Source organism: Equus przewalskii, chromosome 1 (genome assembly GCF_037783145.1).
Source record: "Equus przewalskii isolate Varuska chromosome 1, EquPr2, whole genome shotgun sequence".
Classification (NCBI taxonomy): domain Eukaryota; kingdom Metazoa; phylum Chordata; class Mammalia; order Perissodactyla; family Equidae; genus Equus; species Equus przewalskii.
In genome coordinates this window covers 34,086,044-34,111,657 of record NC_091831.1, presented here as the reverse complement: position 1 = coordinate 34,111,657, position 25,614 = coordinate 34,086,044, and the positions used below count along the sequence as shown (strand labels likewise).

Below are 25,614 nucleotides of genomic sequence, written 5' to 3'. Positions count from 1 at the left end.
GGCATTTCTTCCTCTGAAGTTACAATTACTTTAACCAACTATTTTCTGTTACACTTGGTGAAAATGGAGAAATTGTTTAGTCGGCAGGACCTAGGACCCCAAATGGGTAGAGTCTAGGAGGCCAGAAGGAGTGGCACTCAAAGAATTTTCTATGGAGTTTGGTCTGAACCACCAGTGGCACTCAAAGAATTTTCTATGGAGTTTGGTCTGAACCACCAGTTTCATGTGGTTTGTATGAGGTGCAATGAGTTTAGTCAAGCGTGTGGTTTAAGAAGGTGGAGGAAGAAGTAAATTTCTTCCAACATCTCCTTTCTTCATCCTTAAGGAGTGATGCTTAACACTTTGGGGTTCGTGATTCTTTCTTGTAATCTTCCCAGAATGTGTAGCCACCTTTCAGAAGAATCCACTGGTATTCAGCACTTGCTCTTTTCTTCACATTTCAAGGGTGTCATGGACTACAATGAAATCTCTTCATTATTCCCAGGGTAAGGGGAGCTCCAAGTCCTTTGATATCTGAATTACTAATGGCTATCTTCCCAAAACTATATTTAAATATATCTTCATTTTTCTAGGCAACATTATTTTATTTTGATTCTAGCTTAATTTTGATAGGCCAGGTGTAAGAAACCACTGAATCGCTCAATACACTTGAAAAGATGGGTGTGTCCAGGGAGAACTTGGACAATTGTTTCTCCATATTGGGCCATATGTGGGCAATTATTTTGTCAAATAATTGGATCTAATTGCCCCATGGGAAAGCACCTTCAATGCTCAAAAATTTACCAATGAAAACATGATGATGATTGTATCTGACTTTTCTGGTGCTGAGATAGACGTAATGAAACCTGCCTTGAGATATAGACTCTTTCTTCTGTTGAAATGTCGTAAGAGCACAAGTTTAATAATGAGAAGAATGAATTGGAATAGATTAGAATAGAATTATGAAAGGTGGAATGATGTGCATAGTCCTCACCTTCACTCATTTTCTTAGAAATGTTTCATGATCATTTAAATTTATGTGTCCCTGTCTGTCATGTGTTCAAATTTAGTGGCAGGACTGGAGAGGAAATAACATATTGTGAGAATGACAGGAAAAATTGAAGGGAAGAGTGGATAGTAGGAGATGTGACAATTTTTCCAACCATGTGCAGAATCCCAGTTTCATGGTAATGATCCAGGGCAGGCACAGCCAGCTTGACTTGTTTTAGGTGTGAGTATTTTTTTCTTAACAGGTAGCCACTTTGTTGATCAGTGTGCATTCTTTCAGAATTCATTCTGCATAGTGAAATGCTCAAAGTAGTGTTCCAATCCTGGAGTTGGGAAAATGGATACTCTATTCTGTATGAGTGAAGAATGAAATAAGTTTTGGAATTCTGTATGAAATAGTCTCAGAGTATTTTGCAGTCTGAGAAGCATTCTAAAATTGATATTTAGAATAAGGGAATTGCTATGAGTGACAAAAGATGTAGCTAAAGAAAATAATTCTGGTTATGTGTTTACCTTTACCAGTGTGCTGTATATTTTCATGTGTTCTCATGCTATTTATTATCATCCTTTCATTTCCACTTGAAGAACTCCTTTTAGCATTTCTTGGAAGGCAGATTTAGTGGTGATGAATTCCCTCAGCTTTTGTTTATTTGGGAAAGTCTTTATCTCACCTTAATTTCTGAAGGATAACTTTCCTGTGTACAGTATTCTTTACTGGCAGATTCTGTCTTTCAGCACTTTGAATATGTCATCCCATTCTCTGCAGTCTCTGTTGATAAACCTTTTAATAGCTTTATAGTATTTCCTTTCATGAGAGAAATGTTTTCTTGCTCAGCTTTTAAAATTCTTTGTGTTAAATTTTAAACAGATTTATTCTATGCATTTTAGAGAATTTTTTTTGGATTGAAATTTTGAGATGACCTATTAGCTTTGTGAACTTGGATGCCCAAATCTCTTCCCCGATTTGGGAAGTTGTCAACCATTATTTCAGTAAATAAGCCCTCTACCCCGTTTCCCTTCTCTTCTCCCTCTGGGACTCTAATGGTGTGTATGTTATTCCTCTTGATGATGTCCAATAAGTCCCATAGGCTTTCTATTTTCCTTTTTCTTGCTTTTTTTTTGGTTTTTTTTGCTCCTCTGAAATGATCATTTCAATTGATCTGTCTTCACGATCACTAATTCTTTCCTCTGCTTGTTCCAGTCTGCTCTTGAAACCTCTATTGGATTCTTCAGTTCAGTCGTTCTATTCCTCAAGCTCTAAAATTTCTGTTTGATTCTATCTCTTTCTTGAACTTCTTATTTTCTTCTTTTATTGTTTCCTGATATCATTAAATTGTTTATCTGTGTTCACTTGTAGCTCCTTGGGCATCTTTAGATCAATTATTTATATTTCTTTGTTGAGAAATTCCTGAATCTCCATTATTTGGGGCTAGTTGCTGGAGACTTAATGTAGTCCTTTGATAGAGTCATTTTTCCCTGATTCTTTACGATCTCTGGAGACTTGTATAGATATCTGTATGTTTGAAATAGCAGTCACCTCTTCCAGTCTCTATGGACTGACTTCAGTAAGAGAAGTCTTTCACCTGTGTGTGGGGGCATGCTAGAGTATGCCCTGACCCCAAGTCAAGTGGTGAAGGGTATGAAGTGTGGGAGCATGTGGCAGCACTTTGTCTGGGGTGGGGGGCAATGATGATGTCTCTTCAGCTCAGGCCACTGGGGTACACAGCATTGGCAACCATGTGAACCTTAGTGAACACTGCCAGGGGTCCACAATGGCTGCAAGTGCTATTGGGGTCCTCAGTGTTGCCTCCAGGACTGGTGGCTAGGGGTCAGGGCAAGCTCAGTGGTGTCCAGAGCCGGTGGTGTGCATACACTCAGCTTCAGAGTCCAGCTGCAGGTCCTATATTGGGGTAGGGGCCAGGTGCAGACACATATGTAGGGTGTAGGAACCAGTGTGGGTAGCAAGATTCAGAAAAACTAAGGGCTCACTGGCAGTTGTGGGGGGCCTGGCTATTGGTGTGCCTTCCCATGGCTGCACACTCTCCCCCCAGGCTTGTGCACTGTTGTGAAGGTTGATGATCTGGATTAGTCCAGCGGTGTGCAGGTGCACAGCTGGAGGGGCTAGGTCCAGGTGTGTGGTCAGTAGTGTATGTCAGCTTGGGAGTCTAGGCTGGTGTCTTGGACTCACAGCAGCAAAGGTCTGACCTGCCTTCTGGTGTGGTTTTCAGGCTCTAGCTGGGGTTGGGGGGAAGGGACCATGGAGAGACTACAGCAGCTGACATCAGCAAATGGAACAAAAGCTGGTGTCATTTGCAGATGGTCCAAGGTGGCTCTGCTGGCTGTTGGTTTTACAGATGGTGAAATCTGTTAGGATTGTCTGCTGAATAGGTTACTGTTAACTGCAATAACTCCTACGGTGTGGCTGCCATTAGTAGCCCCTGCATTTCTTCTTTATTCTTAGACAACTCTATCTATACATCTCAGCTTTGCTAGCCTGGGTGAGGTGAAACCCAAGCAGGACTTTTGTGTGGTGATCCGAAAGGCTGGAGATGCTCTTTCACTCTTCCTTTCCTGGTGAGGGGAATTCCTTCTAGCTGGAAAGTTCCCTCTTGGCACTGAGAAATTCTGGCTTGGGGGATTGGATGATCTTTGACATACGCTTATGCCTGTCCTCTACCTACTTACAAATTAGCATCCTGGCCAGGGGACCCAGAAAGTAGATTTTGTACTCAAATATTCCCACGCATATTTGGTTAAGGATTTTGATGATGACCAAGAGCAAAAGGCAAGAGAATATATCTTGAATTAATATCTCAGTTTCTTTTTGAGTTCTGATTGAGGGTTTCTGCTAAAAGAATTCTGCTCCCTAAACTTTGTTGCTCCTACCATCTGGGGTAATACAGGTTATCACAAACTTTCACAACCTTTTAGCTGTCTCATGTTTGTGTATAAGAGAGTTAAAATTTAAAACCAAGTGATTCTTATGTTCAAAATTTGGATAAATGTTACCCAAAGTAAATATGCAGATTTATCCAAAATAAATGTTATTTATGTACTTGCTAGCAATGAAGAACCTTCTGGAACTATTGTCCATACCACTTAATTTTATAGTTTTCATCATGTTATTTTGTACTTAATTTTTGATACACAGAATTTTCTTTTAGTCTTCATATTTATTTGGTCCATACTGGTCATTGGGCAGTATATTCAGGAGGTGCTTCTTTTAAATACCCATCCAATCTTTGCGGGAAATGAGGAGTGCTATTCCCTCATCTGATGATTTTTATCTCATGCTTTATAGACCTCATGCTCTTATATTGTTCTTAGCTGGATTGATCAAGCTTTCTTCATTTCATTTTTGCTTTTTCCTTGCTAAAAAGAAAGTTATTTCCTTTTAAGTGTTATGCTTTAAACTTTTGATTAACAAACTGTATATTGCAATTGCTCATATCTATCTATACCATCATAGATAAGAATTAGTATCAGTAGCCTTAAAATGAGAGTAAAAGACATAGCTCTCAGAATGCTGACAACTCCCTTTACTCTATATCATCTTGCATACTTTGTTGGAAATACCTAGAACTTTTGCCTTTTTCTCCTTATGAAAAATAACTTAGTTTTTCAAGCTTTATTACCATTATCAATCATTATTTAGACTCAAAAAGTTTTACTTGTCTTTTGCACACTATTATTATTGTATTCCACATTCTCGCTTTTCTCGGATATATTTTCATTTTCTTGGACTTTTTTTCAAATTATTTCAGAAATGGATTCAAGGATATAAAATGTCTGAATGTTTACTTGTCCAAAAATGTCTATATTTTGACCTTAAATTTGAATTCTGGTTTTATCTGGAGTAGAATAATAACTTTTAAAATCATTTCCTATTGACCTTTTGAAGACTTTACCCCACTAGAGTCTGTTATTTGTAAGCATTGTATATAGGAAGCTTTATTCTAAACTGAGTCTCATTCTTTATAAATTCTCTTTCCTCTCTAAAACTTCTGAGGGTTTTGTTTTTGTTTTTCTTGATGTTCTCCAGTTTCAGAAAATTGTGGGAGTGTGCATATTTATACTTTAATCCTCAGCACTTGGTGGATCCTGTAGATTTTTCATCAGTTTAGAAAACTTTTACTCAATTTCCTTCGCTTATTTTTACATTCAATTATTTTTTTCTCTTTTCTTGAAACTCCTATTATGAATTCACTGGAACTCCTATAGTACTGTCCATTACACTTAGCTTTGTTTATAGTTTTCACCACTATCATTTTGCACTCTATTCTTGGAGAAACTCTTGTTTTCTCAATATCTTCCTGCTAAATAAGTCAAACCACTGCTAAATCTATTATATTACTCAGAGTATCTGATTTAAAAAAATATTTTTGTAATCATATTCCCTACAAGCCAAGAACTTTTTTTAATAACTTGTTCTTTTTATATGGCTAAATTTATCTGATGGTATTATATGTATTTTAACATTTTTTCTGTTTTCTCTAGGTTAACTTCTTCAGGGCTTTGTGTTCTGATTTTTCAGTTTGATGTTTGTTATACTGTTGGATGTCCTCAAATATCTTTCAAGTCTTGAAGTTTTATTCACGTCTGTGAGTTTCTAGACTCTGTCAAATATTTATAGTATTGAATGTGGGAGTATATTTCCTCACCTAACTGAGAACAGGCAACAGGCAACGTAGGCTCTGGTTATAGGATCCTCATTGGAAATGGATGTGCAAACAGTGGGATGCACAATTGTTACCAAGGGATTTTCCATTTCTGTGTTTGAGTGATTTCTTTCCTTGACTTGGTGGGTTCCTGTCTTCTGTCTACTGTCCGTTGATCTTGCACCCACTTTGGGAGCAACTGGTGTCAGAACTCCTGACATACAGAAAAGGGATCTGCCAGGAGAGTTGGGATATGTCCACTCTTCTCTAAGACAAGACCTACTCCTTATACCCTTCTTTTTAACCTGCCACCTCCTTTTTTGCTCTGATTCTGGCCTTTCCCTGAATCTTCTGGGAAAAGGCACTAAGAGAGAGCTTCTTTCTTCTGCTCATGTGATAGTAAATTCTGATGCAAGAGACATTCTCTTTCATCATTTGTCAAGATTATGAATTCCAGTCTTTTGAAAGTCTGATAGCTTTAATTTCACCATTAAAAAATGGCCACCTCTGAAGACGTGAGAGTTATTTTTTAGTTGGGATTTCCACTGCAAAATTAGATATTTATTAAGACTAGGTGACTGTTTTTGTTTCCCTCTCCACCATTAGGCCAAAGTGCACTGAAGATGAAACAATATTTATTCAAAAGTTCAAACACTTAGTGCAGTGGTGATCAGCTTGCACGCGGTATTTAGAAAACCTTTGGATTCTGAACTTTCAATTGCATTTATGCAAAGCACATCAATTTATCTCTTCATAGTCCTGGTGATTTGTCTTTATTTCTTGTTTGACTCTCCTTTTTCTATGGAATTGAAGCCATGCCAAAAGGAAGCTTCCACCCAGCCGACTCCTCTCCTGATCTTTGGAAATATTTTACAGATAAATACTGAGAACAACAGAAAATATGTAAGCAATTTTTCTTCCCTTTGTTTTCAATAAATAAATAAGACAGCTTTATATCTAAATATAATATGGTCCCAGATACCTTGTTTTAAAGAAATGATTTTAAAGAGAAATATCCCTTGGACATTCAGACATAATTTTAAATGATATACAGTTGGAAGGCTGCCAGAAGGGAATAAGATCCATGAGATGATTAATGAAATTATAAAAAGTAGGAATTCCATGTCCATAGTGTGACCTAGGTCACTTTTTTTAGTAATTATTCTTTGGTGAACTCTAATGGCAATGAAACAGCTTTCAAGTTTAAAAAAATCTACTAATTTACAGAGTCACAACACTAAAAATTTCCTAAAAGTATGCGGTGATTTGAAGCCAAGGAAATAACTAAAGTTTCGGGAATTTTCACTATTTCTAGTATATTTAGTCAATTAATGAGTGAATAACTGCTCTACTCCTAGCTATTTATATTTCAAAAGCTCTCTAAATCTTGAAGGAATTACCTGAAATCAATCTTTCCTGAGACAGCTTCTCACCAAAGAACTACCTCTGAAAGCTCCTTCTTCCTGTATTTTTGTTACTGAGCAATGGCTTGCTGTCTGATGCACACAGAAGTCAACACTATGGTACCCGCTTTCGAGAGAAGCTTTATTTCAAGGTCGACAACTAGGAGACAAGACGTAAGGTTCAATCTGTCTCCCTGACATGAAGCAGTGACAGACATTTAAGGATTTGGGAGTGGGAGTAGTTATGTAAAATGCTAGTTTGGCAGAGTCTCTTAGAGGATGGAAGTGTAACAGTCTTATAAGACAAGTGTCGTACAGATTAAGGGACCAATTGCTTCTTATTACGTTCTCGACTCCACTTTATTTTCACATTGTGTTCCATAGTTATGGAACTTTTGTTTCCTAGGCAGTTTGAGGCCATATGAGGACAAGGTTTCCATCCTCTGAGCATGTTCCAGCTACTACTTACATTTTTTGCTCATCGTCCCTGCAAGATAACTTTGATAGTTTGCTACTGATACAACAGGATATGATACCAACTGGCCTATGTTGGTTAATCTTTGCACTCTGGATTTGAAGAGATTGTGTCAACACCCCAGCTCATCCACTTGTTAACTCAGAGCCTTGGGCAACTTTTAAAATCTCTCTGAGCTTTAATTTCCAATTCTTTAAAATGTGAATAATAATTATCTTGAGGCACTGGCCCCGTGGCCAAGTGGTTAAGTTCGTGTGCTCTGCTGCGCTGGCCCAGGTTTTCGCTGGTTCGGATCCTGGGTGCAGACATGGCACCACTCATCAGGCCATGCTGAGGCGGTGTCCCACGTGCCACAACTAGAAGGACCCACAACTAAAATATACAACTATGTACTAGGGGGATTCGGGGAGAAAAAGCAGAAAGAAAAAAAATAAAAATAATTATCTTGAGTATATTATATATTCAACAAGTTATTGAATGCCTACTTTGTATTAGGCAATATTTAGATCCTAGAGATTTTCAATGGTGAATGAAAAAAAATACCCTAGCATTACGTAATTTACAGTCTAGAAGAAAGGCATGTATTTATGAAAGAATCATGCAAATAAGTATATGATTACAAACCATGTAACAAGGACACAGTAGAAAGGAAAGAAGCCCACCCCACTGTAGTGCTGCATGGATATGAAGTGGTGAAGGAAGCCATGATTGATTGGAATGAGGAGTTTTCTGGCAAAGGCAGTTTCCCAGTGTTAGATAAAATAATCCACGGACAGCCACGCATCCATTTGGGGAATCTGTGTGGATTTGTAAGTTGCAAAGACTCCAAAGAGGCTAAGGAATTGAGAAATTATAAGTATTTAGAGAAATTTATGAAAACGTCATAATTCCAACATTTTCTATAAAGGATCATTAGCCCATATTTAAAATTACAAAAGTGACACGATGTCTCCATGAAACATTAAATGAAATGAAAACAAACCATCTAACTACTAATGTTTTGTGAATTTGTGACTAAGCCATATTCATTTTAAATTATAGCCAGTTAGACAAAGAGAAAGAGACAAAGAGAAAAGAGAAGGGAGAGAATGACTAAATAATTCTATTCACCATACATTTTGCTTTCTGTCCTGAGTCATGCTTGCCAAGAGACTATTTTAATAAATTTGCATAAATAGTATGCATAGAACCAACAGAGGTTTACAATATTTCCAATCTTGCCTTCAATCTTCTATTCTTCTAAAAAAGCATAAGAAATATTTGAATCTTATAGAATACAGAGCATAAAGCACAAACATGCTCCGAAAATAAGATCATGGAGAAACACATGGTGAGTATTGACTGGAATCGATACTAGATAAAGCTTTTTAAATTAAGTACTTGGACTATCTTCCATTTGTTTTTGGAGCTGGTCTTAAACTGTCCCATCCTAAGGTCGCTCACTGGGTTCCTGGAAAAAGAGATAAGAACTGAATGGACTCATTTCCTCTTCTACATAGTTCTTTAACGTCTTTCTGGACAATTATCTTATGGGCATTTTTTCTCCCTGATCTTGTCTTGGCTCTGGAAGTCTGATACTGAACTTCATTGGTGTTAAGACAACATTTCATGGAAGATATTTAATAAATAGAGGAGAAATGTTGAAATAAGAAGGGCTAAGGCTGTGTCCCTTCTCTGACAAATAGATTTTTGTGAGCATTTCTCCAATGCACAAGTGCAATCTCTCCTCTTCAGAGTTGACTCTTTTTGTTGCTTCTCCTACAATTCGCTTACAATGCACAAAACCCAGCCCTGAAAATTTAACCAGTGATTTGCACTTATCATGATTTATTAGCTGTGTGATCATAGAGCAAACATTTTGCCTCCGTGATCTTCAGCATCCTCATCAGTATAATGGGAACAAAACACTTCCTTCACATAGTTATTGTGAGGTTTGGAGGAGCTAACGGTTGAAGAAGAGTTTAGTAATATGTAAAACCAGGAGTCTTGATAGTAATATACTAGGCTTGGTTAAGAATGGAGGCAGGTAAAGTAGGGTCAATGGGAATTTCTGAGGCTGGAACCACTATATCTACATGCTGCTTAAGTGTCATTATCATTTTCTGAGATGACTTTCCACTAGAATTCATGGCAATGGAAGTTATTCTTCTCTATTTGTTTTTGTCCTGATAGTGACTATTTTGAGTGGAGGAGAAAGATGGAAGAAAAGCTAGCATTTCTCCCTTATGGTTTTACGGAATATGGCATGCAGAAGAAAACTATTGAAGACAGAATGCAAGAGAAATCTTCGTGTTTTGTGGAAGCACTTGAAAAGATAAATGGTGTGTATCTCTTCATGTAGTTAATAGTAACAGTTTGGGTAGACAAAATGCTATTACAAATAGACTGCAGAAAGATATGAAGGCTCAAGTACAGGAAGAAGTTACTTTTTGCTCACATAACAGCAGTAAGCATTTAAGTGGTTAGCATAACAGCCTTTTCAGGCACCAAGTTGATAAGGGCTTTGTGTCTTCCAGTGTTCCATTGTTGCCCAGGATTCATCTCTTTGCATGGCAGTGGAGGAGAAAAGAAGAAAGAAAAGAGCAAATAGTGTTTTTAACAGGCCAGGTATAGCGGTGGCACACAAAACTACTTTCACATTCCACAGGCTGTAACTCAGTCACAGGGCCACACCTAACTGCAAGAGGAGCTGGGAAATGTGCTTATGCATGTGCACAGGAAGTAGAGGAGAACATGGATTTTGGTAACCAGCTGGTAGCTTTGGCCATAAGATCTTGAAAAACTAAGTAATTTCTCTAGTAACGTCTTGACAAACATCACAAACTTTCCCAATATATGTATGTTAAGTTACTATTCTGTGCAGTTTAAACTTATACAGTTGTCTTTGTCAATTATATCTCAATAAAACTGAAAAAAATTGTTGGTGTCTCAGTGGTAGAATTCACACCAAATCATTCTCAGTGTGTAAGGATGCATTACAGCTCACCTAGAGGAGAGTGGATATAAGGGAGGGAGCTGCAGTAACACAAATTTGCACAGTGTGCATATGTCTGTATGCACAAACAAGACTGGGAGGGAGTAGAGGAGAAAGGGGTGGGCAGGAGACCTGGCAGAAAGGAGTAAGATCAGGATCATAAGATATATGTGGTTCTTTAAGCTCAATATTTAAATATTTTACAAGAACATTATTAACTTAATGTTACATTCTATATGGTGAATTGACAGCATGTTTTTTAACCAATATTTTATTATTGTCCAGACAGGTTGTTTTTCTCTTTTTTTGCTCCTATTAATATAAAATGCATTTCTTACAAACTTTTTTTTTTTTAAAGATTTTATTTTTCCTTTTTCTCCCCAAAGCTCCCCGGTACATAGTTGTATATTCTTCGTTGTGGGTCCTTCTAGTTGTGGCATGTGGGACACCGCCTCAGCGTGGCTTGATGAGCAGTGCCATGTCCGCGCCCAGGATTCGAACCAACGAAACACTGGGCCGCCTGCAGCGGAGCGCGCGAACTTAACCTCTCGGCCAAGGGGCCAGCCCCACATTTCTTACAAACTTTTGCATGATTCTGGTTTCTTTCTTAGAATAAATTTCAGGAAATGGCAATAGAGTGGTAATGAACATCGTTTGACCATTTGATGAATATTACCTAGGAAATGTGTGGGAGACCTGGCAGAAGAAGGGATAAGAACATGAGGCTTCTACTGTGAATATTTCTTTGTAATCTATGTTTAAATTTAATATACTAAATGAATAGTTTCACATGTTTAATTTTTAATGTTTATCAAGAACATTATTAATAGTACAGTATTCTATTATTTTAGATGTATCATAATTTATTGAACCAGTCTTTTATTTTTGGCCAGATAGAAGGTTTTCAGTTCTTTGTTGCTATTAATATAAAAATAATACAATCCATATTAATCACTACAAATCTTTTACTACTTTCTTAGAATAGAATTTTGGAAATGAATTAGTAAGTCATCGAATATTGGGTTTTGACACATATTATCTCAGAAGTGATTTTGTGGACTTAATTTATATTTCAAACAGCAATTATTATTAACTGGTTCAACTTTTCCCATAGTGAATTTTACCTTCTCTCAGCTTCCTGACCTAAGATCATCCAGGCTTTGCTTGACTCCACCTAGCTATGGTGGCCTCACACTCTTGGAGTAGCACATATTGAGCAGAACCTTTTTCCCTTATAACTTCTCCTTTTTGACCCCTGCCAAGTTTTTTCTTTTTGGAGTGTAATGTTGTGATGGTTATTATCTTGGTTGTAATTGAGGAACTATCATGGGTGTAGTGACTGATGAGGGGGGGATAGTGACACAGTTTTGAGTGGGTGGCTCTAGAGGCTTGAAAGAGAAATTTAGACATGATAAAATAGGCAATAGATGCTAAAATTGACAGTGACAACTTGATAAAAATTCTATTTGAAAGAAGTTATAAAGGAACTGATTGGCTCTAGTGGGTGAGAAAGTGAGGAATCAGAAAGGACTTGTTGCAAGTTTGTCACTCTGATTACATTTTAACAGTTTATAGGAATCCTAACAACTCATCTAACTTTACCTTCAGGTACAGCAATCTCTAACGTCCGGCATAATTTGCCAAAGAAGAGAATTCAGCAAATAATGATGTTATATTGAGGTATTTTATGTTACCTCTGAGGCTTTTTTATTTATCAAATATTTCTAACACATCATTGCTAGGAAAAACACAGTAAACAGTCTGAATTTACCATGGACAATTTGATCATTACCATAAGGGATTTGTTTAGTGCAGTAAAAGAGACAACGAGCACCACCCTGAGATATGGACTCCTGCTCCTGCTGAAGCATCCAGAAGTCACAGGTAAGGTCACAGAGGTTGGGTAGGATGAAATTCCAGGTAGAAACTGGCAGGCAACACTTGATAACTATCCCACTCATTACCTGCCTAGGCAATGTACAAGACAATTTTCCTTCGTTAGCACATCTTCCTATCATTGGATGAATTAAATTCAAATTAGATTATAGTACAAAAAGAGAGTGAAATATTTAAACAGCAGCAGGGATTTGAAGGGCAGAGGTCATTATTCTCCCTGCTATGGTGGAGTGTCCTTGATTTGGGTCAGGACAGATGTAGTAAGCAGAACTGTCTTAGGATCTGGAAAGAATTAGCCTTTCTCGTTCTCTAAAAGTTACCACTTGGTATACCTTCCATGTGCAGATAAATAGATTTCTGTCAAAAGACATTTCTACTCAAATGCATTTTCCATGTAAAGATTTACTCCAAAATTTTACCATCTTTCTCTATCAAACAGATTCACTCTGTAAATAAAAAATGTTACAGGCATAACTAAGAGATATTGTGGATTCAGTTTCAGACCACTGCAAATAAGCAAATATCGCAATAAAGTGCATCACATGAATTTTTTGGTTTACCAGCGCATATGGAAATTATGTTTACAATATACTGTAGTCTATTAAGTTGAAATAGCCTTATGACTAAAAGAAAATACGTACCTCAATTAAAAAATACTTTATCGCTAAAAAATGCTAACCATCATCTGAGCCTTCAGTAGGTCATAATCTTTTTGCTGGTGGAGGGTCTTGTAAAACATGCAGTATCTGCAAAATACAATATAGTAAGCTACAATAAAAGGAGATATGCCGTATATACAAATAAAGAATTATTTTCAAACATAACCTTTTGGGCAAACAAATTTTTTTTCACAAACCTATTGCTCTTGAAAATGCAATCTTTCCATTTTTGCGCCTCATTTTTATTGAGTCCTCATCTAAGAGGGTATTTCCTTCACTACATCATGTTTTGTGCTTTGGTGAATGAACACACTTTCTACACAATTAAACCTCATAAGACTTATCTCCATGACCTCAGCACCAGATTTTTCTATTTTGTTGAAGGTGCTTCTTCCCTCCCATTATAAATAAGAGATGCTTTCCAAATGGTGCAATTTAGAAGCATAGCTTCAAAATTCCGTTGCTCGCACACACTGTGAAATATGATGGTGCTATGTTTCTTTCCCGTGACACAAACACTTTCAGCCAAATAACTTCATATAAGAACTATGTTGATTATGATTATAAATAGTATATGACACTTTTCTACAAACTTTTAAATCTTGTATATATTGCAAAAGCCCTTCCTGGGACATATTTCCCCACACTTCCATTTTCATTTTCCATTTGGATTTTTTCTTGTATCACATCCATTTATATTTTCCTTTTCCTTTTTCTCATCTTTATCCCTTACTGTGCCATTCTCCCGAGTATTCTGATTTTGCAAGTAATTCCTAACCACTTTATATTATCACTTTCTTCTAAATAAAACTCTAGCCTCTCAACCTGAGAAGATGAAGTTTAAAACTTCTCTTAAATTCTTAGCCTTTTTAGGTACCAACCACAAAATTTTCACATGGTCCATTGCAAAGTCACATTCTTCAGGTGGTAGATAAGTAACATTTGAGCAAAGTAGCAACACAGTCCTGGAGAAAATGGGTTATAGACACTAACAACAGTGGTTTCAGATTCTGATTCTACTAGTAAGTAGATTTATTACCTCAAATGCATGAGTTCCTCTCCTTCCCATTTTGTTGTTGTCGTTGTTAACAAGGAGCTCTCTTTCTCTTTTTTTTAGGTATAGTTTTTGGGCTGGAAGATTGGCCCTGAGCTAACAACTGTTGCCAATCTTCCCATTTTTGTCTTTTTCTCCTCTCAAAGCCACAATACATAGTTGTATATCCTAGTTGTAAGTCATTCTAGGTCTTCTATGTGGGATGCCACCAAGCCTGGCCTGATGAGCAGTGTGTTGGTCTGCGCCTAGGATCCAAACCAGCAAACCCTGGGCTACCTGAAGGAAAGCACACTAACTTAACCAGTCCACCCTGGGGCCAGCTCAAAAGCTACCTCTCTTCATATCTGGCTCCTTCATCTGTTTAAAAGAGATAATGCTTTCTAATATTCATAAAATGTTTCTCTCACAGGAAAAAGTTTGTAAGCATTTATTTTGACTAATGAATAGTCCTACTTAAATTACACATTATTAATATGATATACTTTGCAACTATAGCACCTGAGTGTCCTTAAGAAATATGTTTACTTTTCAGGACCAGTTTCCTCATTTTTAAGATGCACAAAATAATGGTAAACACACGTAACTATTTTGAGAAATATAAGGTAATACATAGTGAAGCATACCTAACATATTTTGTATTCTAAATAAATGTTAACTTACATCTTGTTCCTGTCTGCTGAGTCAACTAAACATCTTATTCAATTGTACTATTTACTATGTATTTACTGCACTGAGTAGTTCTTACCCTCTTGGAATTTACATACTTGAAACAAAAACTGGCATGCACAAAGTGGATAAACTACATGTTCTATAATGAGCCTTCAAGATCTCAGAACCTTGAGTATACCAAAGTGTGCAAAATAGAGAATGAGATTTGAGAAATGAATTTCATGGTACAATTGTGTTTTATGTGTACATATATTTAAGTCTCTAATGAAATTCCAATTTTCCCAGGAACCTGAAATTCTGTTTCTTTTTTCTCCTTATGGAGGTAGCCATGTGTAGTTTTCCCTTCTCCCCATCTCTCACCACAATGTAACCATGATTAAGAAGATGAAATCAAGTCTTTTTCATTTCACATAAATTCTGATTCCTACCTTGCCAGCTAAAGTCCAGAAAGAGATTTACTGTGTGGTTGACAGACACCAGAGCCTCTGAATGCAGGACAGGATCCACATGCCCTATGGAGATGTTGTGGTACATGAGATCCAGAGATACAATGACCTTGTCCCCAACAACTTGCCCCATGCAGGACCTCAGAACATTAAATTTAGAGAATACCTTATTCTCAAGGTGAGAGATATTTCATCTATGCTTTTCCTTAGGAATCTTAAGTTATCAACTCTCACAGTAGTAGAGTTCCAGGTTGCCTAAACTTCTACAGGTCTTGCACAATCATAACTCAGGCATCTAACTCTCTGCCCACGTGCTCCTTTCCCTTCTGTTTGTTGATACAATTTTATAATTATAATCATAATATATATTTATATATATAAATAGAATTATAAATATAATAGAACTTAAACTCCAAAAAGATTTCTTTACATTGATAGCTCCACATTCTGCTTGTCCATTAGCCCAATCTGCTGTCCACTTCCCTGCTTTCTGGTCTATGCTTTATTACTCTTACCATTAAGCAGTATCCTGTACTCCTACACCTCTCCAATTATCTGTTTCACTTACTCATCAAAAGCCCAATCCAACAGTCTCCCTTCTCCCTATCTGCCCTTGAGCTACTGATCCCTTCTGGAAAGGACCATACAGCTTAGCAGGTTGGTATTATTATCACCAACCTCAAACGTATCCTCGATTCTCCAAAAATCTTGCTTACAAGCTAGCTCAGCTTGTTCCACCATGCCCAACAATGACTCTTCCAGCCCTGAACTCTCCCCTTCCAATTCTCACCTGTGGTCTTTTTCTCAGGTAACCCCGCCTTCCACTTGACAGAAACTCAGAGCCATTGGAAGACAGCTGCCTCGATTTCCTTCCACTAGATTTAAAGTCCTGTTACATCCACATCCTTCAGTTTCTCTTTCATGTGTGTTGTTGTGGAGAAGGGCTCCCTTTTTATCTAAAGTAAATCTTTCTATCTGCAGCGTGGATCCTTTTCCTCTCACTTTTTCTGGGATCCTCTTCTCATAATCATTTCTTCATTTTTTAATCTTTATTCTCTCCCTCCCTACTGGCTCCTTTCCATTAGCATTCAAACATATTCATTTCTGTTACATCTTAAACTCCCACCCCCAAATCCTGATGCTTCCCATTCGATCCTGATTTATCTATACTGGCAGATTCAAAATCCTGGAAGAAGTTGGTTATAATCATGTAAACATTTCCTAACCAATCAGTTATTCATCAACCCATTGAAAAATATCTTCCATTTCAGTGATACATTTTCATCAAAGCCATTGATGACCTCCATATTATTAAATCCAAGGAATGCTTTCCACGCCTAATTTTACTTGGCCTCGTGGCAGCATTTAATACTCCTAAGAATGTTCCATATAATCTGCTAGTTTTCCTCCTATCTTTCTGAGTATTTGTTCTCCGTATGCTATGCTCACTCTCCCTCCTTCCATGTAACTTAAATATTGATTTGCCTCAAGCTTCTATTGTTGTCCTGTAGTCTTTGCAGTTTTTATGCTTTCCTCCAGAATGATTTCTCCACTTTCAAGGCTAAAGTTTAGGCTGAGACATTATCAGTTTGCTTTCTACACAATCTAGATCGTGAAAGTCAGTGTTCTTGAACAACAACGTCTCTAATCGAGGTTTATCTCTGGCTAGACTGGAGAATTACAGGCCATCTCTCTTTCCTTTGGTATTTTACAGTTTTCAAAGCACTTTCAAGTACCTATAACCCAGGTTACAATCCTCAGCTTCCAGTGCTTCTGCCTAACTGATACCCACTCAACTCAGTCTTCAGGGCAACTTTTCCCTCAAAAGGATCCCATCACATAAAAGTGTCTATGAGTAATGTGGCTTCACTAAAGCGTTTGGATTTTAGAAGTTTAATTATCACACTTAATGCAAAAACTTAAAAATCATGTACTAGACATTTCAAATGCCTAATAGATTTGTCCTTAGGTCTCTTTGTAGGTAAAATTCTGCCTCATGTTTGGCAAATTTGTTACTGAATGCATGCATTTTGTATTGTGTTTGTATTGTAATGTCTCTTTGACTATTTGATCCCTTTATCATTAATAATCTCTGGTAATATGTTTCATTCTGAAGTCTACTTTTCTGCCATTTGTGGAGCCACACTAGATTTTTTATGGTTAAAGCTTGCATGGTAAATCATTTTTCACCCTTTCAATTTCAAGTTGTAACTTTAAGCAACATATAGGTGCTTCTTCTCTTTTTATCAAGTCTTATAATCTTAAATTATCCATTTTTTTTTTCTGGTGAGCAAGATTCGCCCTGAGCAAACATCTGTTGCCAATCTTCCTCTTTTTGCTTGAGGAAGATTCACCCTGAGCTAACACCTGTGCCAGTCTTCCTCTATTTTTTTATGCCACCAAAGCATGGCTTGATGAGCACTGTGTATGTTCGCACCCAGTATCTGAACCCCTGTATACCGGGCCTCTGAAGCAGAGTGCGTAAATTTAACCACGACACCGCTGGGCACGCTGCAAACTTCTTTTCAAATGGGAAGTTTATTACATTTACTGAAAATTTCTATATATTTGTAACGAGTCTATTGTCTTCGCATTTGACTCTTATTTGTGATTTCTTCTTATATTTATCCTTTCCTGACTGGCTGAATCAAATATTTGGTATCATTTCATTTTGTCTCCTCTAAGGACTGTATATTTGTGTCTCTTGACATTTTAGTTATGCTTCTTTTCTCCTGTTTTTGTTTTTGGGATTTTTTGGTGATTGGTTTAGAGATTACAATATTTATCTTTAACTTGCCACAGTTTATGTTAAAATATTTTATTACTTCACAAAAAATTGAATTTTTCAGCCATATATTTCCAATCATACCCTCCCACTCTTTGTGTTCTTGTCGTCCTATGTTTTAGTTCTAGATTCTATTTACTCTGAAAAGCCAGTAGTTTTAAGGAGACTTATATATGTATAAAAGTTAAGATAATTTTTAAAGATTTAAAAATACTATTTTGACCTACTAACGCATTCTGATGTTCTTCATTCCTTCTTGAACTTGTTATCTATTTGATTTCACTGCCCTTTATTTATAGCACTTTTAGGATTTGTTAATTCTAGGTTTGTTCGAGATAAAGGGTGTTAATTTCTGTCTGTCTAAATATGTCTTAATATTTACCTTACTGGCTTATAAATTTTCTTTTTTTGTAATGTCTTTTTCAGTGTTGGAATTATGCTGGCTTTAAAAATGCGTTCAGAAATGTTTTCCTCCTCTATATATTTTTTCTTTAAAAATTTTTTCCATCACCATTGAGATATAGTTGACATTTTATATTTTGTAAATTTAGGGTGTACAGTGTGATGATTTCATACACATATATTATGAAATGATTAGCACAATAGAGTTAATTAAAACCTCCATCACCTCAATATAATTTTTTGTGTGGTGAAAATATTTAATATTTATTCTCTTAGCGACTTTCAAGTATATAATTACAGTACTGTTAATTATAGGCATCATGCTGTGTATTAGATCCCCAGAACTTATTCATCTTATAACAGGAAGTTTGTACCCCTTAGCCAACATCTCCTTATTTCCCTCCAAACCCAGAGCCTGACAATGACCATTCTACTGTTTACTTCTATGAGTTCAGCTTTTTAAGAATTCCACATATTTTTCTTTCTCTGTATGACTTATTTCACTTATCATACTGCTCTCAAGTTTCATCCATGATGTTGCAAATGGCAGGAGTTCTTTCTTTTTATGGCTGAAGAATATTAAATTGTATATGCATGCACCATATTTCTTTATCTATTCATCTGTCAATGGATGCTTAGGTTGTTTCCATGTCTTGGCTTTTGTGAATAATGCTGCAATAAGCATGCAAGTACGGATACCTGTTTGAAACACCGACTTTGTTCCCTTCGGGTACATGCCCAGAAGTAGAATTGCTGAATCATATAGTACTTCTACTTCTAATTTTTTGAGGAACCTCCATTATGTTTTCTACAGGAGCGTCACTAATTTACATTCTTACCAATGGTGCACAGGGTTCTCTTTTCTCCACATTTTTGCCAATACTTGTTATTTCTTGTCTTTTTGATAATAGCCAATCTAACAGGTGTGAGATGATATCTCAATGTGGTTTTAATTTGCATTTTCCTGATGACTAGTGATATTGAGCACCCTTTCATGTACTTGTTGGCGATCTGTATGTCTTCATTGGAGAAATGTCTTTTCAGATATTCTGCTTATTTTTTAATTGGATTTTTTTTCCTATTGAGTTGTATGAGTTCTTTATATATTTTGGATACTAACCCCAAATCATATATATGATTTGCAAATATCTCCCCTACTTGGTAGGTTGCATTTTCAATTCGTTGCTATTTTCCTTTGCTGTGCAGAAGCTTTGTAGTTTGATGTAGTCGGACTTGTTTATTTTTGCTTTTTCATGTCTAATTCAAAAAATCATTACCAAGACCAATGTCAAGGAGCTTATCACCTATGTTTTCATCTAGGACTTTTATCATTTCTGGTCTATGTCCAAGTCTTTAATCCATTTTGAGTTAATATTTGTATGTGGTGTAAGATAGTGATACAGTTTCATTCTTTTTCATGTGGCTGTACAGTTTTCCCAACATGATTTATTGAAGAAACAGTCTTTTTCCAATTGTATATCCTTGGCTCCTTTGGCATAAATTAATTGACCACATATATGTGGCTTTATTTCTACGCTCTCTATTCTGTTCCATTGATCTATGTGTCAATTTTTACCCCAATACCATACTACTTTAATGACTATAACTTTGAATTATGGTTTGAATACAGGAAAGGTGACGCTTCTAAGTTTGTTCTTCTTTCTCAAGGTTGCTTTGGCTATTTGGAGGCTTTTATGGTCCCATACATATTTTAGGATTGCTTGTTCTCTTTCTGTGAAAAAATGTCATTTGAATCTTGATAGGGATTGCATTGAGTCGATAGATGGATTTTGGTGGTATGGACATTGTATTGATATTAATTTGTTTTTTTGAGGAAGATTAGCCCTGAGCTAACATCTGTCACCAATCCTCCTCTTTCTGTTGAGGAAGACTGGTGCTGAGCTCACATCCATGCCCATGTTCCTCTACTTTATATGTGGGACACCTACCACAGCATGGCTTGCCAAGTGGTGCCATGTCCACACCTGGGATCCAAACCGGTGAACCCTGGGCTGCTGAAGACAAACGTATGAACTTAACTGCTGTGCCACTGGGCTGGCCCCATAGTAAGTTTTTCTGTCCATGAGTACAGAATATATTTTCACTTATTTATATCTTCTTTCATTTGTTTCATCAATGAATTATAGTTTTCAGTGTACAAACCTTTCTCCTCAGTTAAATTTATTCCTAGAAATTTTGTTCTTTTTGATGATATTGTAAATGGAATTGCTTTCTTAGTTTCTGCTTCTGATAGTTTGCTATTAGTGTGTAGATAAGCAACAGGTTTTAGTATATTGATTTTGGATCCTGCAACTTTGCTGAATTTGTTTATTAGTTCTAACTGTTTTGGTGGAATGTTCAGGATTTTCTACCTATATTATCATGTCTTATGCAAATAGTGACAGCTTTATTTCCTCCTCTCTTAATTGTATTCCTTTCATTTCTTTTTCTTGTCAAATTGCTATGGCTAGGACTTCGAATACTATGTTGAGTAAAAGTGATGAGAGTGGGCATCCTTGTCTTGTTCCTGATCTTGGATGAAAAGCTTTCAGCTTTTCACCCTTGAGTATGATGTTAGCTGTGGGCTTGTCATATATGGCCTTTATTACGTTAAGGTCCATTTCCTCTACACCCACTTTGTTGAGTTTTTATCATGAACGAATGTTGAATTTTGTCAAATTCTTTTTCCACATCTATTGAGATGATCATATCATATGATTTTTATCCTTCATTTTGTTAATGTGGTGTATCACACTGATTGACTTGTGGATATTGAACCATCCTTGCATCCTTGGTGTATGATTCTGTTAATGTATTCCTTGATTCAGTTTGTTAACGTTTTGTTGAAGATTTTGGCATCTGTGCTCATCAAGGATATTGGCCTGTAATTTTCTTTACTTGTGTCCTAGTCTGGTTTTGGTAGAAGGCTAATGCTGGCTTCATACAATGAGTTTGAAAGTGTTCCCTTCTCTTCTATTTTTTGGAAGAGTTTAAGGAGAGTTAGTATTAATTTTCTTTAAGTGTTTGGTAGAATTCACCACTGAAGCTATCTGATCCTGAACTTTTGTTTGTTGAGAGGTTTTTGACTACTGAGTCAGTCGGCTTAGTAATCAGTCTGTTCAGATTTTTGTTTTCTTCATGAGGCTTAGTAGGTTGTATGTTTCTAGGAATATACCCATTATTTCTAGATTGTCCAATTTGTTGTCTTCTGATCCTTTGTGTTTCTCTGATATCAGTTGTAATATCTCCTCTTTCATTTCTAATTTTACTTGAGTCCTCTCTCTTTTTTTCTTGGTGAGTCTAGCTAAAAGTTTGTCAGTCTTGTTTTTCTCTTTAAAAAACAAGCTCTCAGTTTAATCAATGTCTTCTATTGTCTTTTAGTCTCTATTTCAGCTATGATTTTTGCTATTTCCTTACCTTCTGCCAGCTTTGGGCTTCTTTTGTTCTACTTTTTCCAGTTCCTTGAAGTATAAAGGTCAGCTCTTTATTTGAGGTCTTTCTTGTTTCTTGATTTACGCATTTGTTGCTTGAACTTCCCACTTAGAACTGCTTTTCTGCATCCCATAAGTTTTGGTATGTTGTGTTTCCATTTTCATACATCTCGAAGTATTTTTGATTTTTCTTTTGATTTCTTCTTTGACTCATTGGTTGCCCCATAGTTTTTTGTTTAATCTCCACATATTTTTGAATTTTTCCAATATTCTTCTTGTAACTGATTTCCAGATTCATAACATTGTGGTCAGAAAAGATGCTTGGTATTATTTCAATCTTTTTAAATTTAGTAATACTTCTTTCGTGCAGTAACGTATGATCTATCTCAGAGAATGTTCCCTGTGTGCTTGAGAAAAGTTCGTACTCTGTTGCTTTTGGTGGAATGTTCTGTATATGTCTAAGTGCCTTCTTCTCTTTAAAATGGAATGTTTAGTTCATTATATTTTAATATAGTGGGTTAATTTCTACAATTCTACCATTTGTTTCTTATTCATCCACTCAGTTTATATTCTATTCTCCCTCATTTCCTGTCTTCTTCTGGAGTAACTGTATTTTTAAAGAATTATTTTCTGCCTGTCCCTCTGTCTTATATTCCTCTGTTTCTCTGTTCATAATTTCTTCTGGGAAACTAGAGTTTTCAGACTATAAATATCTATTGTCACCTCTCTCTCTATATATATTTTTAATGGCTCCTCTTGAGATTTACAGTATGCATCCTTAAATTTGTATAGTCTTCTTAAAATTAGTACTACAGAACTTTGTATAAAATTCAAAAACATTTGCAGTGTATACAAATATTGAATCATTTTTTGTACATTTGAAAGTAATATAATGTTATATGTCACTTACACCTCGATAAAAAATACAAGAACATTGCAACCATATACGGCTATTTAATCCTCTCCTCTACCTTTATGCTATAGTTATCACATATATAATATTTATGCATATTATAATCCTACCATCCATGTTATAATTTTTGCTTTAAATCAGGGTAGGTAAACCTTTCCATAAAGAGGTAGATAGTAAATGTTTAGACATGGGTGCCATATGGTCTCTGTTGTGCCTACTCACTTCTGCCATTGTAGCATGAAAATGACCATAGATAATACATAAACAAATTGGCATGAATGTGTGCCAATATAACTTTATTTACAAAAACAAGTAGGGATACAGAATACTATGTTGAAGGGTTAAATTTTATTTTTCTATTTAACATATTAAAATTTTAATTTTACTATTTTCTGATTTTCTTTGCTTCTGATAAAGCAGTTATTTAAATTATTATTCCCCTGTAGGTAATGTGCTATTTTTCTCTGACTGCTCTCAAGTTTTCTCTGTATCTTTGATTTATTTTTAACTACAAAATATTTGTGTGGTTTGTTTTTTATTTATTCTGCTTTTCTTCATCTAAATTTGAAGAATTTTTGTCTACTTTTTCCTCAAATATATTTTGCCCACTATCTTTTCTCTTTTTGACACCCCAGTCAACCTATGGTATTGCTACACAGGTTCTTAACATTCTTTATATATATTTAAATCTTCTATTCTTTAGACTGGAAAGTTTCTATTCATCTATCTTCAAATTCACCAAGTCTTTCTTTTGTTGTATTCTAACCACTGTAAAGCCATCTATCAATTAATTTCATCAATTATAAATTTAAGGTTTAGAATTTTCATTTGGTTCTTTTCATATATTCTATTTTGATTATAACATTAACATTTTAATTAATGTTCAGACTATTTTTATTTGCCTCCTTGATTATAGTTATGTTACAGCTTTCAAAATTCTTGTCTGTTTATTGTATTATTAGTGCTATTTTAGTGTTAGTGTTATTCTACAATTTCTCTTAAACACGGGTCACATTTTTCTGGTATGTCTGTGTGTCTAATAATTTTGAAATGTATCCTAGATATTTTGAATGATATATGGTAGGGACTCTTGATTCAGTTATGTTTCTTTCAAGAACATTGAGTTTTGCTTATCTGTTTGTTATCACAAACAGTTAACTGAACTGGACTCAAACTCAAAACTTTGAATTTTCGGTTTAGTTCTTTTCAATTGAAATGAGTTGTTTATACTTTAGTCCACACATGCCTAATTCAAGGGTTATCCAGGGATTTGGGTGATTTTATAGAGATAATTTAGAGTACCCCCTCTCTGGCTCTTTCTTTCCTGAGCTTTACCCCCTTCCTTTTCAGCTTCTGTGCAGGTGATGGAGCTTTATGATGTCACTGGTTTGAAGAATCAATGAGACTGCTGGCTTATAGCCAAGTTTTAGTCACCTAATATTCGCTGCCTGGAGGCTGTCCTCAACGCAATATCATGAAAATGGAAAACTCACCCAGTACATTTTGCTTTTTTTTAAGTATCTTCTGCACTTCAGTACCTTCACGATTTTGGTCACCCTTCAGGATGTGTGTGTGGGTGTGTGTATGTATATGTGTATTTCAGAGAAAATAGGGGACGGTCATTCCAGTCATAAGGAATAACATGAGACTAAACTTGAATTTACTGTTCTGTCTAAGTACATCCTTCCTCTTTTCTCATAGTGGGTAAACACAAACTCCTGCACTCACACAACAAATACATACTTGTACACAGATGCACAGACATATTAAGGCAAAGAAGAGGGGGAGATAATGTGTATGTATGGTTATAGTTGAACACACATATACAGAAATATATATGTGTTTTTATGTGTATGTGTGTGTATATAAACATATATACACATATATGAAGATATTTACATGTAATATAAACATATTTTATATACCTACATATTATACATAATATGCTATGATTTAATGGTGACATTTATGCAATAACATATTTAGTTTTATAAGCAGTATAAATACATTTATCTTATAATACTGTGTTGCATGGCTATACAAATGTTCTAAATTATTTCCCTATTCAAGGATATTTCGATTATTTTTGAACTTTTGTTTATATAAAAATTTTACAATGTATATATATCTTGTATTATTTCTGTACTGCCTCCAGGAAACACTTCTCAGTGTTAAAGTCAAACATAAGCTCAGAGTGAAGGGATCGAAGATAATACTCCAAGAAAATGGCAAGCAAAAGAAAGTGGGTGTAGTCATACTTATATCAGATGAAACAGACTTCAAGATAAAAAAGATGAGAGACAAAAATGGCCATTATATAATGATATAGGGACATTCCACCAAAAAGGCACAACATTATTAATACATATGCACCTAACACAGGAGGATCAAAGTATATAAAGCAACTACTAACAGACCTAAAGGGAGAAATTGCCAGCAACATAATAATAGTATCTGACACTAACACCTAGGGACAAATCATCCAGACAGAAAGTCCACAAGGAAATGGTGACCTTAAGTGAAACACTAGACTAGATCAACTTACTAGATATATATAGAACATTCTTTCCCAAAATAGCAGAGCACACATTCTTCTCAAGTGCACATGAAACATTCTCAAAGATAGATCATACGTTGGAAAATAAGACAAGGTTCTATAAATTTAAGAAGATTGAAATCATATTGAGCATCTTTTCCAACCACATGGTATGAAACTAGAAATCAGCTACAAGAAAAAGGTGCAACAGTCAGAAATACGTAGAGACTAAAATACTTGCCACTGAACAACTATTGGATCAATACAGAGATTTTTTTTTAAACCTAGAAAGAAAGTAAACTGAAACAACTCTTATGGGACACAGT

At 35.8% G+C, this 25,614-nt stretch overlaps 3 long non-coding RNA genes across 3 annotated transcripts; 2 read left to right on the top strand and 1 right to left on the bottom strand.

Annotated features, from left to right (window-relative positions):
- The first annotated feature begins 6,305 nt into the window (after positions 1-6,305).
- On the top strand, positions 6,306-10,442 carry LOC139073999 (uncharacterized). The gene is made up of 3 exons (XR_011523265.1): positions 6,306-6,548; positions 9,696-9,844; positions 10,040-10,442. It is a non-coding gene; the product is annotated as an uncharacterized lncRNA (long non-coding RNA).
- Positions 10,443-12,167: 1,725 nt separating this feature from the next.
- On the bottom strand, positions 12,168-15,320 carry LOC139074001 (uncharacterized). The gene is made up of 2 exons (XR_011523267.1): positions 15,204-15,320; positions 12,168-13,139 (listed from the first exon to the last, which is right to left on the bottom strand). It is a non-coding gene; the product is annotated as an uncharacterized lncRNA (long non-coding RNA).
- On the top strand, positions 12,240-24,415 carry LOC139074003 (uncharacterized). The gene is made up of 3 exons (XR_011523273.1): positions 12,240-12,381; positions 15,212-15,399; positions 24,103-24,415. It is a non-coding gene; the product is annotated as an uncharacterized lncRNA (long non-coding RNA).
- Positions 24,416-25,614: the final 1,199 nt, after the last annotated feature.